The sequence below is a fragment of the Lactuca virosa genome, chromosome 8, assembly GCF_052849685.1.
Source record: "Lactuca virosa cultivar CGN04683 chromosome 8, Lactuca_virosa_CGN04683_v6, whole genome shotgun sequence".
NCBI classification, from domain to species: Eukaryota; Viridiplantae; Streptophyta; class Magnoliopsida; order Asterales; family Asteraceae; genus Lactuca; species Lactuca virosa.
In genome coordinates, this window is record NC_136433.1 from 193,016,862 (window position 1) to 193,030,219 (window position 13,358).

A 13,358-nucleotide genomic window follows, 5' to 3' on the forward strand; every position below is an offset into this window, starting at 1 on the left:
GTAAGGACAAGTTCCAATTTTTTGTTTATTTTAAATAAAGGTGAAATTTTGGTTTATCTGGTTGCCTCAGTTTATATATTTCCTTGCAATGGCATTTATGAAAGTGTTGGTTACATTTCTAATATTAGAAATATTAGTTGTGGATTTGATTCTTATGATATCGCTTGTGATATTGTCATAATTAACCAAGTGAAAAGAAATCTCATCACCAACTGGACAGATACCTTGTGTTGTATAAGTCGTATTGTATAGTATATGAGAATCTTGTTCATTGGAAAATTATGACTAATTCATTGATCAGATGTTTATGTGAGTCAAGTGAAGGACTAATGGATCTAGTACATGTTGATATGGACTATTCATATCCACCACAAAGGAAGAGAACTCTATTCGTCATGATTTACCGATGTTTCAGTAAATATGGCTGTGTTGATAAGATTAAGCATAATTCTGATACTTTGAAAAGATTCAAAGAGTAGCAGAACGAATAGCAAGAATCTATTAGCCAGAAAGATAAAAGATTCTCTAATCTGAGAAGAAAGGAGAATACTTTAGTATCATGTTTTATGATCATCTTAGTCATTGCAGATTTATATAACAATTGATCCTTGAAAAACATCTTAGTATAATTGTATGACTAAGAAGAGGAATCAATTTTTGTTGAAAAATAGTTCAGTCAAGAGATGAGTCATACTTCATTCCAAATCAAGTTGTAGAGTCATGCTCTAGTAACTATAAATCGCATGTAGAAACTCATTTCAAACTAAGAAGGTTTATAACACCTCGTGAAATGTGGAGTAATAACGTTTTCTTACCCTAGCACATTTAGAATTGGAATTGTGATGTTTTTGTCAAAACAAAAGATAAACTGAGAACAATTCTATGAAGTGTTTTCTTGTCGGGAATGCAAACGAACTTTTGACTATTTGTTTTACCTCATCAACGAATGTTCCTTAAGAGAAAAATCATATGTCAAGAAGTCAGTAGGAGTCATATTGATCTTGAGAGTTTCAAGAATCAACCGACAATAAACCTTTTAGTTATCACTGGCACGTGAGCTGAGGTTGATAACATATCGTGTTTGATTGACACATTTTTATGTCTGTGCACCTTCAAGTTGAGTTGGCAATGCTTATGAGTTCTATGTATTTCATTTAACTGCAAAAGCAAATCACGTTGGTCAGTAAAAGGACAATGATCATTATGGGTGAGCTGCTAACAACACAGAAGCATTGGTAGTATTTGTGCTACCAGAGGGCAAGAAATTTAGAATAGCGAAGTTCAGTCCATGAAAAAAAGTTAAATTTGAATTTGGTTTTGTCCTAAATCTTGTCTTATGATTGTAGGTTAGAAATGATAGATTCACATGGATGGGAACGTATGCACCATAAAATTTATGTGGAAAACTCTTCGCTCTAATTGATGAAAATGATTATGAGGAAACACTTTTGCTAGTAGATTTTAAAGGGTCTGGTAAAGATCAGTATGGATATCGGTTGTGTTAATTGCATTCTCAAATTCACAATATGATTATGGTATCCTTGTTCATATTTATAATTATGAGGAATGGAAAGGAATTGTTTGAACTTTCAAGACTTATAGTTATAGGTTATTAAAGCGTCGCGTAATAGAAATTTGTACTTCAGTAAGAAAGTCAAGAGAATTGATTTCTAGAAGTCCAGTTGATTTTTGGGTACATGTCAAAGCTAGTGGGAGCATAACTGTTATGCTAGTATTACATGTTGACAATACTATTCGTAGGAACAAAGTTTTCAATTTGCAAATTGCAAATTTTGGGAATTGTTTCGCTATGGTAGGCTTGAGGGAGAGGGCATTCATACTTTCGTTTGGAATCCAAAGGATTAGATCGTATAGTTTAATAAAACTTAGTCATAGACGTATATGAATATCATATTGAAATAGTTCAACATAGGAAATTCGATATATGGAAATATTATAGCAAGAGACATAACATATATCAGATCCTTATGTAAGACATAATGAATCGAGTCTCATATGCTTTGGGTATAAGATCGATTACATATGCTATAATATTCACTTATCCGATTTATCCAAATGCCTTGAGCATTGAAAGGAAAAATGATTACAATTTTTTATGTGACTAGAGTTGTTAAACAACTCTCAAGAACATTTTGAGGTTTTTTTTTACTGAAGATTGGTTGCCTATGGACTGTTGGAAGTATGGTATTGTTTGGAAGGAACATAGTGACAGGTTTTAGATTGAGATGATTCTTGGTCAAAATTAATGGTCGTATAGGAATATGGAAATATTTCCATAATGAGAGTTGGTTTGGAAAATTTAATGCTAGAGAAGTGTTCGAGGAGCGTACCTTGAATTTGAAACATCATTATCATGGAATTGTTTCTAGTAACAAAGTTCCAATGGAGCATTCTATAATATCGTTGGCTCAGTATCTGTGAGTTTGAAGCCTCGACATCACAAAAGTTCAATGCATGTAAGGTTAGAATTCCAATACATTTTGACAGTGACAAGAACTTGGAATTGTGAAATGAGCATCATTGGAATAGTGCTAATCGATCTGTTCACAAAGGAAGGACCATAGAGAGGCATAGTATGAATGTTAATAACATGACATAACTGATGTTATTTAATTCAAGTGCTTAGTTAATTACTCGAAACATTATACAATGAATAAATTCGTAATTATTATGGTAATTAAATAATAGAGATTTATTTATTTTCAATTGCTTTGAGACCATAGTTAATTAGTTTATTATTATGTTTCACTTTGCATGTTTTACTTCCTAAATGATTTGATTATTTGAAATTCCACAACCGCTCATACTTTTGGAAGTAAGTAGTGAGTTAAGGCTATCATGAATTGGATTGTATATTGTCTAAGGAGTTTAGATATAGCAACCGTGTTGCTACAATTTTCACGAGTACTTAGAAAATGGAGATTTTGAGTATTGGATAAAACCACTAACAGAGAATTAGTTCAAGGATTTTATCACGAGTAATTTTGAGACGATAATATCTTATATTCTTAAAATGTAGATATATGAGTTGTAATTTACATGTCGGTTGTGCATTGGTGTTGCGAAAACACGTCAGTAAAATGATGTTGTAAAATGTAGTATCATCCATGATTTGGTGAGTAAAAGATACAAGCATATGAGTCAAAGTTTAGTCGTTCATTTTGCCCTACCAGGAAAAGAAATATATTTTGGACCCTCGATGATATGTTGTTGACATCTGAAGTGCTTGGCCGATCCCAGACTGAATTGAGGTGTTCCTTTAGTAGTCTAAATCTAGTCGTCATAAATTAGGAAATCAAGAAACAAAATTTGGACGATGAGATTGATTTCAATCCATGTCTCATATCCATATGATATCTAGAAGAATGGAGGAATATTTGATCATTTATCTAAATGACAAATATTTGATCGAATTAGAGTTCGACAGTTGCTTTAGAAAGCACCCTTTGCTGTTTAATTTAGAAGTTATACCTATAATTTAGTTTTAGACTTATCCAAGTGGGAGACTGCTGGATTAGGTGTCTAATCCAATAACTAAATTAGTATAATCTTGAATTATTAGCAAAGACCTTTTGGGTTTCCCTCAAACCTAGTATTTGACTGGAATGCTTTTTGGAGAGAGAGACTGATTTATTAATTTATTATATAGTTAATAAATTAATTATAAATCAAAATAAATGATTTATTAATATATTATGAGAGTAATACATTAATTAGAAATAATAATATTTAATTAAGAATTACTTAGAAATTAACTGGAATTAATTTTGACATTAATTGCATTACTTAAAAAAGGAAGGACTAAAGGTGATAATGTTCAAAAGTTTAAAGGTGATAATGTTCAAAAGTTGAACATTGACCAAATCTAGAACCCCCTAGGAGGGGGGGGGGACGAATTCTAGATGGTCGTTGGGGGTTTTTTTGGGCATGAAGAAAGCCTAGGAGTCCTTAGGGAGCAAGGAAAGGGGATAAGGCTTATCTAAGGAAACCTTCCTTATCCTAGTTCCCTTAGTCGCCTATATAAACCCTCCTAAGGGTTCATAATTTCGTCCAACTCTTTTACAAGAGTGAGAACCAAAAATTCTCATTCCCTCTCCTCTCTCCTCTTTAGCCTCCAACTTGCTAGGGTTTGGGTGTGAGCCATTAGAGGCACGAGATTTCTGGTGCTTGCTTTCTAAAGCTAGAATAAGAAGAAATCATTGTTTATTTACTACAATAAACAAAATTTATGTTATTTCTATGAACCTTCCTATATTTTGAAAATAGCTACATACTTCTAGGGTTCTTGATATTCAATTGTTTGTTGCAAATCATAGTGAGAACATATATCCTTTAGGTTGCATGTGAACTTAGGGTTTAAGTTTTTTTGCCAAAATAAGATTTTTGTAACCTATAAAACCAATCAGCTATCTCATGTTCAGATTCGGGTGATCCATGAGATATCTCAAACTCCTGTGATCCGTGTAGATGGTACACCAGACCCCATACCGATAATGCCGCCAAATCTTGAGAGCAAACACCACTGCTCGCAACTTCAAATCATGTGTTGGATACCAAACCTCATGCGGATTCAGCTGCCTAGAAGCTTACACAATAACCCTCCCTCACTGCATAAGAACTACCCTAGACCGGTGATGGAAGCATCACAATAGAGAAGAAAATCCTCAATACCCTCAAGAAGCGTCAACACTGGGGCCTCACATAACGTCTACCTCTGTTTCTCGAATGCAACCTGCTGCTCAGGCCCCTAATGAAAATCCACATCCTTCCTCGTCAGACGAGTGAGGGGTACAACAACCTTGGACAAATCTTGGATGAATCTCTTACAATACCCAACTAAACCTAGAAAACTCCTGATCGCCGATGGAGACTTCAGAAACTCCCACTGCGTCACGACCTTAATCTTGGCCAGGTCGACCGGAATCCCATTCTCGTTAACGAGGTGTCCTAAGAACTGGACCTCCCATAACCAAAGCTCACACTTCGAGAACATAGCATACAATCATTCCCGCCTTAAAACTCTCAGAAGCTCTCGAAGGTGCTCCTCATGTTGTTCCCTGGTCTTGGAATAGACCAGGATATCATCAATAAAACAATGACTGATCGATCGAGCATAGGCCTGCACACTCGGTTCATTAAATCCATAAATGTTGCAGGTGCATTGGTGAGCCCAAAGGGCATCACCATGAACGCGTAATGACCATAACGAGTTCGAAATGAAGTCTTCTCCACGTCCTCCTCTTAAACCCTCATCTGATGATATCCTGACCTTAAATCGATCTTGGAGAACCAAGATGCACCCTACAACTGATCGAAGAGGTCGTTAATCCGCGAAAATGGATAACAGTTCTTCACCATTAACTTGTTCAACTCCCGGTAATCAATGCACATCCGGTGCGAACCATCCTTCTTCTTAACAAAACAAAATAGGTGCTCCACATGGCAAAAACTCGGTCTAATAAATTGCTTTCCCAATAGCTCATGAAGTTGAGAGGACAACTCCTGCAGCTCCGGTGGTGCCAATCAGTACGATACCTTATCAATCGGATCCTCACCGGGTACCAAATCAATCCTGAACTCAACCTACCTCTCAAGAGGCACACCGGGTAACTCCTCCGGGAACACATCTGTAAACTCAATAACTACAGACACATCCGCAACTGAAACCTCCTTCCCAACTCGAGTGTCAACCAGATATATGAGGTAAACCAAATACCCATGTTAAAGATACTGCCAAGCCTTGGCATCCGAACAAAAGGATGATCCAACCCTGGTACCCTCTCCATAAATAACCAGTTCTCCCCTACTTGGGGTTCGAACTACAACTCCCTGACCCTCGCAATCAATCATTGCACCAAACCTGCTCAACCAGTCCATGGCTACTATCACGCATACATCCCCATGGAAATAGGGATCAGATCAATCGAGTAAGACACCCCTAAAATCTCTATAATACAACCTCGATAAATGTTCAATGTAGAAACCTTATGTTCGTTGGTGGTAGAAACCCGCAACGGACACTCCAACTCTCCCAGATTCATCTCAAAACTCATACTAAAATACTGAGACACAAAATACCGACTCATACCCACGTCAAAAAGCACAAGAGCAGGCATGGAGTTCACTAAGAAGGTACCTAGCAGAATCATAAACATAAGCATATCATAAGATAACTGGCAAAATAATAAATGAAAACATACCAGTAACGACGTTTGGCGCCGCCCTGGTCTCCTCCGCTATGAGTTGGAAAGCGTGACCTCGAGACTGCGGGGGCTCCGCCCTACCCTGGCGTCCATCTGTGATCCAAAGGGTAGAAGTAGTCGGTGCCTGCACAGGCTTGACGGTAAGCAAGGGACACTGGGCCTTCACATGGCCCGCCTACTCGCAGTAATAACATATCATGGTACTCGACACTGGGGCCTGCTGGTCACAATCCCTCATATAGTGCCCCTCCTTTCCATATTTGTGGCATCCATAAGAAGAAGATCGACAAACACCATCATGAACCTTTCTGCACTTGCCACAAGTGTGGCCCCACTCGCCTCCTGATCATGAATCCGCAGGCTTAAACCGCTTCACTGTTGGCTATGACTGAATGGGAGCCTGTCGTTACTCCCTCGGCTAGATCTCCATCTCAATCTCCCGCCTCCTTACAACATGCTGAAGCTCGGTGAGGGTACCATAATGCTGGGTGAACACGAATTGTCGGATATCCGTCTTGAGCATGCTCAAGTACCAAGTCAGCTGAGCCAGCTCTGAAGCAGCAAACTCAGGGCAGAAAAGAACCCTCTCCTTGAACATCTTGGTAATCTCTGTCACCATCTCAGTCGTCTGTCTTAGATCCAGGTACTCCTGAGCCAATCTCTCCCTCTCCACCAGGGGAACATACCTCATATGAAACATCTCTAAGAATTGCTCCCAAGTAACAACAACCCTCTGCTCAGGAGTATACGAGCTGGTCACCAATCTCCACCAATCCTTCACCCCTAACAGGAGAAGGTTCAGGGCGCACTTGACCTTCTGGTCATCCGGGAAAGAACATGTGAAGAAACAACCGTCCACATCAGACAACCACCTCACCGCCACAATCGAGTCCTTTACCCATCGAACTTCGGTGGGCTTCGTTTTGTCGAAGTCCCAATACTGGAATGATCTCTCCCCTCAAACCCCCGCAACAACAACAGTCGTGGTAGTTGCAACAAAAGAAGGCTCACACAATGCATCATAGCGATCATCAAATAGCTAAATCATAGTGGTCTTGATAGACCCAAAAAGCTCTAGAATAGAACTCCGAATAGCAGCAATTGCCTCAATAGCGATCAACACGCGAATGTCATCATCTATCAATACAGGTCTATCCTGACCACCAGCTCGAGAACCAGAACCTCTCGTCATCACCATACTGAAAATAAACCAATATATACATCATAAAGGCCACAATTCATACTACTATAACCAACATGACAATACTAACCCTCGGGGTTTCTGACTTCCTTGTTACGCCTATGGGTCCTGTGCTTCCAGTAGTACGGGCCCATACTACCTTCCACACCTACCTGTATTTGTCTCAATGGATCATCACAAATTGCCCCAAAACAAACCCACAACTAGGATGCATATACATCCTATCCTCACTCTCTCAAGAGTGGCTAATCCTTCCTCAACTGGCATGCTACACCCACATACTCACTCATGAAACTTCCACCAACCCTGTAACCGCTCGTGCATGCTAATCATACATAACACTGGATTCCTTAAATAGTCGAATACTTGATTCTACTCTAAGTTCACAACCAAACAAGGAACAGGAAATAAGGCTAAATCAAACATTCTCAGGCTATAGAATCTTAATTATATACAACTATGATCCATAAACTAAGCAACTATAGTAATGATGTCAATTTCATCTAACATACAAGAAGTCCTCCTAGGATTTCAGGTATCATACATCATGAAATTCCTAAAGATCCCTAGCCTACCACTAGCATGCAATTCTATAATAATCATCAATAACAATTAACAGTTTGGGTAACTTGGAATAAAATTGCTTTCTCCGGCTCATCGTACACATCTCGTCCTTCCTTTGTTACTTTTGAAAAAAAAATTGAAAACCATTTTGAAAACTTTTACAGATCCTTAGTTTGAGTCCGAATTCACACATATGTTCATCCAATAATCTCAAACCAGGGCTCTAATATCAACTTGTAACATCCTAAAAATCAGAGTGAAATTTTCATTTTTCCAAAACCAATCCAAGACCCTAATTGTTTACAATACATTGTTCTAAAAGTAATAATCAAAATCAGAGTATCCCAAAATCCAATATCATACAATCAGAAGGATAAGCAAGATCACGCCTTAGCTTTCCCCCGATCATCTAAAGTACCTGAAACAATAAACTGAAACTGTAAGCCAAAGCTTAGTGACTTCCCCCAAGTACCACACACACAACCATATAGATAAAAACATGTATACATGATCCTTCAACCTGCCTGGACTGCCTCTCAGGGCCTGCAGCCTATCTAGACCGATCTTAGAGCCTTCAACATGACTGGACCACCTCACTGGGCCTACAGTCTATCTGGACCGCTCTCTGGGCCTTCATCCTGACTGGACCGCCTCCACAGGCCTTCAGTCTATCCGGACCACCCCGAGTGTCTTGGCCTTCAATACAAAGCTGGACCACCTCAACCAAACAGACCATAATATGTCGACATCTACACTAATAATCATTAACCAACAACACATATAAATATACAAATTTACCAGTCTAACGCATACTCAGTGAACATAGGTAATCATACAGATATACCAATCTAGCACATACTCAACATAACATCAAATAAATATACCATGATCCATGATCCAATGGGTCGACATTGGTGTCTTCGAATTACAAGTACAATGAGGAAGACTCACTTCACAGACTGACGAAATAGTTGAACAAAATGCTGCTCTGAATACGAACTCTAGTGATCACCTTCACAATAGCCAGTGAACAAATCTCAGTCCACAACTCAAAATACCCAAAATACCCCTAGGTCAAACTTAGTCAAAATCCTAGTGAAAGTCAAAAGTCAAAGGGGTCAACCGAGTCAAATAAGCTGAGTATGCCCTTCATACTCGGCTTGTTCGCGCGGCATAATACATATTGACTAGATTACGGGGAGTTGACCACATACGCCCAACGTACCATCAGGTACGCCCAGCATACGCGTCTGCCAACCTTCCTTTCTAATAAATGCTTAATCCATTTAGAAACTTCATCTAAAATCCAGATCTAGACATCAAATGATGTTCTTAATCATAAAGTTTCCAACTTTATGATCTTTCATGGCTATAAAGTGCCCAATACCCAAAACCCTAACTTCTTAACTCATTAAGACCTCATATTCCATGCATGGAAGGAAACTATAGACCAAGATTACTTTTTTATGACTCTAAACACGACAAAACGTCTGAAAGGACAACTCATATGATTTATAGTACACCATACTCATAAACATCAAGCTTATGACACCAAAATGAACACAAATCCATGGCTAACAATATCTAAGAAAAACTTCATCAATATCAGAGCTTTTTACCTCCAAATGGTGCAAAATGATGGTTTGCTTCTGGATCTAGGTTGTCTTTGAGCTCCCGAGATGATTCCACTTCCTTCTTCCCCCTTTAAGATCACCAAAATACACACTCAATGTCAAAAATGCTCACACAAGAAATTAGGGTTAACTAGGGTCCAAAATAGGGATGGAGGCTGATGAATGAAGAGTGTGTTAGGAGTTAAGGATGTTTAAATAGGGTCTAACCCCTAAAAATGAGGGTTTGAGTTTTCGTCACATACACCCAGCGTATATAGAGTACGCACTGTGTACGCTTGCAACCCGCATTTTTCTCAATTAAGTGCCAAGAGACCATTTTGAAAAAATTAACATAATAAGGGTCAAATGTAAAATTACCTAAATAATGGAATGTTACATGGATTACGTTCAATTTGGAGTGCTTTATGGTGAGTTTTTATGCGCCCCAAGATGTTGCAGAGAAGCAACAATTGTGGAATTATATTTCTATGTTCATTCATCGATAAAGGGGTAATTATATTATTTTCGGTGATTTTAATGTTGTTAGAAGTGAAAATGAGAGATTTGGTTCAACTTTCTATAATACGTCTGCAGAAAACTTCAATGAGTTTATCGATGACATAGGTGCGGTGGATGTTCCGATGATTGGGAGGAAATTTACTAGGATTGACTCTAATGCTGTCAAACTTAGTATGGTAGACCGATTCTTGGTTTCTGAGTTGGTTTTTGGATACCTTTCAGAGCTTGGAGGTGGCAGTTTTAGAAAGGAAGTTATCCGATCACTGTCCTATCCTTTTTCGTGATTATAAGGTTGATTATTGTCCTAATCCCTTTAAAGTTTATAATTCTTGTCTGACTATGGATGGTTTTGATGACATGATTCATGGAAGTGTTAGTGAGTTGGTTGTTCAACAAAATTCGTGACTGGCATTCTCAGGTTAAGGAGGTTCGTTAAGCAAAGAAAGTTCAATTGGATTCTCGATTGGCTGAAACTGATTGTTCTATTGATAATGGTGATTCTTCTTTGGATTTGATTAATGAAAAGAAGTCTATTCTTGGTGAGATTGATAACATAGATGAGCTTAATGCAGTTGATATGGCTCAAAAGGCTAAAGTGAAATGGTCGGTTGAAGGGGATGATAAATCTGGGTTTTTTCATGGCATGTTGAAGAAAAAAGGCGACAAATATTGATTCATGGGGATCTTAGTTGATGAAGATTGGGTTGCGAATCCGATGGGTGTTAAAAAAGAATTATTTGTTTATTATTCTTCTAAGTTCAAATATTTTAACAACAATCAAATGTCTAATAGGAGTAATCGGTTTGCTACTCTTAGGTCTGAGGTTGCTTCATTGTTAGAAAAACCTTTCACAGACAAAGAAATTAAGGATGTTGTTTGGGATTGTGGTGGGGACCATGCTCCTGGTCCGGATGGTTTCGATTTCCATTTTCTTAAACACTCCTGATATGTTTTAGGTGTTTATGTCATCAATTTTTTGAAAGAGTTCTTTTATAAACCTATTATTCCTACGGGGTGCAACTATTCTTTTATTACTCTGATACCGAAACTTGACTATCCCTTATCTGTAAAGGATTTTCAGCCTATTAGCTTCATTGGTATGCAGTTTAAAATTATTGCTAAGTTGTTAGAAAAAGCGCTTCTGCTCTCCCCGAGGTTATTGATGTAGAGCAATCGGCTTTCCTTAAGGGCTGTCAAATTTTAGACGATCCTTTAATGGTGAGTGAACTTATTTCGTGGTTTAAAAAGAAAAAAAGAAGTTTCTCATTTTTAATGTCGACTTTGAGAAAGCTTATGATTCTATTAGTTGGGACTATTTGGATCAGATTATGGCGTTTATGGGATTTAGGGATAAATCGTGTATGTGGATTAGGGGGTTATTTAAAAACTCGAGATCCTCTATCTTAGTTAATGGAAGCCCCACAAATAAGTTCTAGTTATTTAGAGGCTTGAGTCAGGGGGATCCTATTTCTCATCTCTTGTTTATCATTGTTATCGAAGCTCTTCATGTTTCTATGGAAGATGTTGTTGCTACAGGAACCTTTCGGGGCATGAAAGTGGGTGATTCTAGTTTGGTCTTATCTCATCTTTTTTATGCAGATGATGCTTTGTTTCTGGGTGATTGGGATGAGAGAAATGTTAGAAACCTTATTACTATCCTCCGGTGTTTTTATATGGTCTCTAGTTTAAAGATTAATCTCTTTAAATCTTGTCTTCTGGGTGTTGGAGTCAATCAATCCGATGTTGATTCTATTGCCTCTATTACGAGTTGCGATGCGACCTCTTTCCATTCTTCTTGCCTTGGAATCCCAATGGATGGTTCTATGGTCTGAGTTAGAAGTTGGGATATCATTCTTAATCGATTTCGTATGAGACTTTCTAATTGGAAAGTGAGGCTTATTTCTATTGGTGGTCACTTAACCCTAACCAAATCAGTGTTGGATGGCTTACGTATCTATTTTTTTTCTCAATTTTTAGATTACCTTCTACTGTTTGCCATCTGCTGGAAGCTTGGAGAGCTATATCTTTTGGGGGGATGGAAGAAGATCAAAAATATATTCATTGGGTGAAATAGGATGTGGTTCTTAATTTTAGAGATAATGGTGGCCTTGATATTGGTAGTTTGGATGCTTTTAATCTTGCTATTTTGTATAAGTGGAAGTGGCGCATTTTCTTCATGAGTCAAATTCACTTTGGGTGAAAGTTAACATGGGGTTGCGTGGAGATTCGGGTGCTTTGTTTGGTGATTCTTGGTCTTATGGAGGGGGTGTGTGGCAGAAAATTATGGGTTCCATTAATCAATTACATGACCGAAATGTGATTGATAAAAACTCTATGTATATTGTCATTGGTGATGGATCTATTGCTAGGTTCTGGGAAGATGTGTGGTGTGGTGCGGTAGTTCACAAGTCTCAGTTTCACATGTTGTATGCCTATATATTCTCAAATATGGCCTGGTTCGTGATTTTTGGATATCTTCGCGGTGGAGTTTCTCCTGGCGTCGACATATTAGAGGTGGTGTTGAAGCATCGTAATTTGATAATCTTATGAATCTCTTATATTTGGTGGTTTTGAATTCTAACCCGGATAAGTGGATTTGGGATCTTGATCCCAGTGGTTTCTTTTATGTCAAGTCTGCAAGAAGACAGATTGATGCTACCAGATTACCAACGGGAGGATCTGGTACTAGATGGAATAAGAGCATCCCTTTAAAAGTTAATGTCTTTTTACGGCGTCTACTGTTGCATCGGTTACCTCTTAGATTGAGTTTGGTGAACAAAGGTGTAGAGTTGGACTCTATTTTTTGTCTTATGTGTCAATCAAGTCAAGATGACGTTGCTTATATTTTTTTTCGATGTGACTTGGCTTGTCAAATTTGGTTGTGGTTAGAAATGATGGTTCATGTCTTTATGCATCATTCTGATTTCATTCCTTGGATTGATTCTACACCGATGGTGAGAAGAGATCGGTTGGTTTTCTGTCATTCTAAGTGTAAAAAGCAATTCTTGTTTGATAGTATTGTTGATTTTTCCTTTCGTTGGTTTTCCTATAGGAGCAATAAGACTTGCATCAATTGGACTACATGGTTGCGTAATCCGTTGATTCCTTAATTTTGTATTTTTTTGGTAGCTCCTATCTACCTTTCTTTTTGAGTTATAAATTCCATTTCCGTTCAAAAAAAATTCTTTGTATTATTCAAAAGATTGTAAATGTTACTACCATAACGGATTATGTTAT